Below are 4,772 nucleotides of genomic sequence, written 5' to 3'. Positions count from 1 at the left end.
CTAGGCACATCATACTCAAACAGCTGAAAACCAAAGGTAATAAGAAAATCTGGAAAGCACCCAGAGAAAAAGGACACATTACATACAGAGAAAAAACAATTCAAATGACTTCTTCTTGCAATCTATGGAGACCTGAAGACCAGAAGTCAGTGATTTATATATATATGAAACAATATATATCTCTTTACCTTTGTAAGTATATATATGTGTGTGTATTGTGTGTATATACACACACATATATTCATATATCTCCAAAAAACTGCCAACCCAGAATTCTATAGCCAGAAAAAATCCTTAAAAAATAAAGGCATTTCAGTAAAAGAAACTATGAAAATTCATCACCAGCAGATGTTCACTCCAAGAAATGCTAAGTTAAGTTCCTCAAAGTGTAGGGAAATGATATCAGAGGAAAATTCAGATCTCTGGAAAGAAATAATGAGCATGGGAAATAGTAAATATACGGGTAAATATAAATGATGAGGATTTTCATCTTAATTTCTTTAAGCAACTGGGTGTAGCACTGTGTGCCTATAGTCTCAGCTACTCCAGAGGTTGAGGCAGGAGGATTGCCTTAGCCCAGGAGTTCAAGGCTATAGTGTGCTATATCACATCTGTGAATAGCCACTGAATTCTAGCTTGGGCAACATAGCAATACCCCATCTCCGAAAATAGAATACAGAAGACTGTTTAAATTTCCAGCATGACTTTCCATGGATTACTTATTTAATTGCAAAGAAAAAATTCGCCCATAAAATGGAAGGAGCTGGTGGTCAATACATGAATCAAGGGATAAAACCTAGTTTCACTTGTAGGCCACCTGACATTTTACAATATTAAGTACATGATACAATCTATGAAGTAGTCTTTTAAAAATGTTTAATATGAAACCCAATGAAGCCTCTAATTATAACCTCCAGGTCACAGTAAATATAGAGGACAAAGAAACAAGTTAATCACACCTTCAGAAACAGTAAGACAAACACAGGATGTGCAACACTATTTAGGTCAAATCTAAAGTCTTCAAAAAGTCTGTATCACAAAATGATGAAGGGTAGGCTCTTGACTAAAAGAGACTTAATAAGCCATAATCATATAAAATATATGAGATTAGTTTGGTTCTTGACTTGTAAAAAAGCCAGTGCTAAAAGACATTATTTTAAAAATTGGAGAAATTTGCAAATGGAGTGAATATTTTAAGACATTATAGGGTTATTTACTTTTTTTGTGATAATAGTTAAGTAGACATCTAGAAGATTATCTTTGATCCTAGCAGTTGTATGTTGCTTTTTAGAGGTGAATGATACCTAAAACATTCACTCAAAAAACAGGAAAAATTATGTATGTAATATATATATTCATGTGTAATAAGTATGATATATATGTCTATGTATATACATAGATATGAGACATGTATGGGTATATATGTATTTGTGTGTATATGTGTGTTAGTATATACATATAAAAAAGAGAGACATCAGATGTACTGAAACTAGGTGAAGGGCAAACAAGCCTTCATTGCACCACTGTAAACAGTTACCTTTTCTCTAAATATGTAAATCTTAACATTTTCATAAACTTGGGGAAAACTTTTCCAAGTTAATATCCATCTTTTGGCTACCTAACTGTTCATTTCTAGTAGAGGATGCCAAATGTATGTTATCTGTATTATAGAATTTGTGAAAAAATTTCTTTAAACCACTCTCTAATTTTCAACAGCTATACTTTCATTATTCAATAAATACACAGTATTTATTCCAGCATTAATCTTTAGGGGTATGAATTTTGAATTTAAAAATTTCTCATTTAATATATTCTACAGGATTTTGTCCAGAATAAATTATATGAAGTGATGATAGAACATTTTCAAAATATCACGCTCATAGGGTCTTCCTTCTATAAAATTTATTTTTAGTAATTCTAACAATTATCATAAAAATAATATATTTAGTAAGCAAATACTATGTGCAAGATGCCTTTCCAAGTGTTTATATTCTATATTAACTAGTTTAATCTTCTCTATAGGCTGGGCGTGGTGGCTCACACCTGTAATCTCAGCACTTTAGGAGGCCAAGGCAGGCAGATCATGAGGTCAGGAGATCGAGACCATCCTGGATACATAGCGAAACCCCGTCTCTACTAAAAAAATACAAAAAATTAGCCAGGCATAGTGGCGGGTGCCTGTAGTCCCAGCTGTTCAGGAGGCTGAGGCAGGAGGATGGCGTGAACCTGGGGGGCGGAGCTTGCAGTGAACCCAGATAGTGCCACTGCACTCCAGCCTGGGAAACAGAGCGAGAATCCGTCTCAAAAAAAAAAAAACATCTGGGGCGGAGCAAGATGGCCGAATAGGAACAGCTCCAGTCTCCAACTCCCAGCGCAAGCGACACAGAAGACCGGTGATTTCTGCATTTTCAACTGAGGTACTGGGGTCATCTCACTAGGGAGTGCCGGACAATCGGTGCTGGTCAGCTGCTGCAGCCTGACCAGCGAGAGCTGAAGCAGGGCGAGGCATCGCCTCACCTGGAAGCGCAAGGGGGAAGGAAATCCGTTTTCCTAGCCAGGGGAACTGAGACACACAACACCTGGAAAATCGGGTAACTCCCACCCCAATACTGCGCTTTAAGGAAACAGGCACACCAGGAGAATATATCCCACACCTGGCTGGGAGGGTCCCACGCCCACGGAGCCTCCCTCACTGCTAACTCAGCAGTCTGCCGCGATCTGTCGGCAAGGCAGCAGCCAGGCTGGGGGAGGGGTGCCCGCCATTGCTGAGGCTTAAGTAGGTAAACAAAGCCGCTGGGAAGCTTGAACTGGGTGGAGCTCACAGCAGCTCAAGGAAGCCTGCCTGTCTCTGTAGACTCCACCTCTGGGGAGAGCCCACAGCTGAAGTCCAATAGGGAAAGCAGCGGGGGCCGGTGCAGACGCGAACGACTCTGTCTGACAGCTTTGGGGAGAGCCGTGGATCTCCCAACGCAGAGGTTGAGATCCGAGAACGGACAGACTGCCTGCTCAGGTGGGTCCCTGACCCCTGAGTAGCCTAGCTGGGAGACATCCCCCACTAGGGGCAGTCTGACACCCCACACCTCACAGGGTGGAGTCACCCCTGAGAGGAAACTTCCAAAGGAAGAATCAGACAGGTACACTCGCTGTTCAGCAATATTCTATCTTCGGCAACCTCTGCTGCTGATACCCAGGCAAAAAGGGTCTGGAGTGGACCTCAAGCAATCTCCAACAGACCAACAGACAGTCCTTCTGACTGTCAGACGGAAAACGATCAAACAGGAGGACACCTATACCAAAACCCCATCAGTACGTCACCATCATCAAAGACGGAGACAGATAAAACCACAAAGATGGGGAAGAAGCAGGGCAGAAAAGCTGGAAATTCAAAAAATAAGAGCGCATCTCCCCCTGCAAAGGAGCGCAGCCCATCGCCAGCAACGGATCAAAGCTGGTCAGAGAATGACTTTGACGAGATGAGAGAAGAAGGCTTCAGTCCATCAAACTTCTCAGAGCTAAAGGAGGAATTACGTACCCAGCGCAAAGAAACTAAAAATCTTGAAAAAAGAGTGGAAGAATGGACAGCTAGACTAATTAATGCAGAGAAGATCATAAACGAAATGACAGAGATGAAAACCATGACACGAGAAATACGTGACAAATGCACAAGCTTCAGTAACCGACTCGATCAACTGGAAGAAAGAGTATCAGCGATTGAGGATCAAATGAATGAAATGAAGCGAGAAGAGAAACCAAAAGAAAAAAGAAGAAAAAGAAATGAACAAAGCCTGCAAGAAGTATGGGATTATGTAAAAAGACCAAATCTACGTCTGATTGGGGTGCCTGAAAGTGAGGGGGAAAATGGAACCAAGTTGGAAAACACTCTTCAGGATATCATCCAGGAGAACTTCCCCAACCTAGTAGGGCAGGCCAACATTCAAATTCAGGAAATACAGAGAACACCACAAAGATACTCCTCCAGAAGAGCAACTCCAAGACACATAATTGCCAGATTCACCAAAGTTGAAATGAAGGAAAAAATCTTAAGGGCAGCCAGAGAGAAAGGTCGGGTTACCCACAAAGGGAAGCCCATCAGACTAACAGCAGATCTCTCGGCAGAAACTCTACAAGCCAGAAGAGAGTGGGGGCCAATATTCAACGTTCTTAAAGAAAAGAATTTTAAACCCAGAATTTCATATCCAGCCAAACTAAGTTTCATCAGTGAAGGAGAAAGAAAATCCTTTACAGATAAGCAAATGCTTAGAGATTTTGTCACCACCAGGCCTGCCTTACAAGAGACCCTGAAGGAAGCCCTAAACATGGAAAGGAACAACGGTACCAGCCATTGCAAAAACATGCCAAAATGTAAAGACCATCGAGGCTAGGAAGAAACTGCATCAACTAACGAGCAAAATAACCAGTTAATATCATAATGACAGGATCAAGTTCACACATAACAATATTAACCTTAAATGTAAATGGACTAAATGCTCCAATTAAAAGACACAGACTGGCAAACTGGATAAAGAGTCAAGACCCATCAGTGTGCTGTATTCAGGAGACCCATCTCACATGCAGAGACATACATAGGCTCAAAATAAAGGGATGGAGGAAGATCTACCAAGCAAATGGAGAATGGGTTCTGACGAGTTGATGGGTGCAGCACACCAACATGGCATAAGTATACATATGTAACAAACCTGCACGTTATGCACATGTACCCTAGAACTTAAAGTATAATAAAAAAAATAATAAAAAACAAAACAAAACAAAAC

The sequence above is a fragment of the Trachypithecus francoisi genome, unplaced genomic scaffold, assembly GCF_009764315.1.
Source record: "Trachypithecus francoisi isolate TF-2019V2 unplaced genomic scaffold, Tfra_2.0 Lachesis_group12, whole genome shotgun sequence".
Lineage (NCBI taxonomy): Eukaryota > Metazoa > Chordata > Mammalia > Primates > Cercopithecidae > Trachypithecus > Trachypithecus francoisi.
This window is presented reverse-complemented; position numbering follows the sequence as displayed.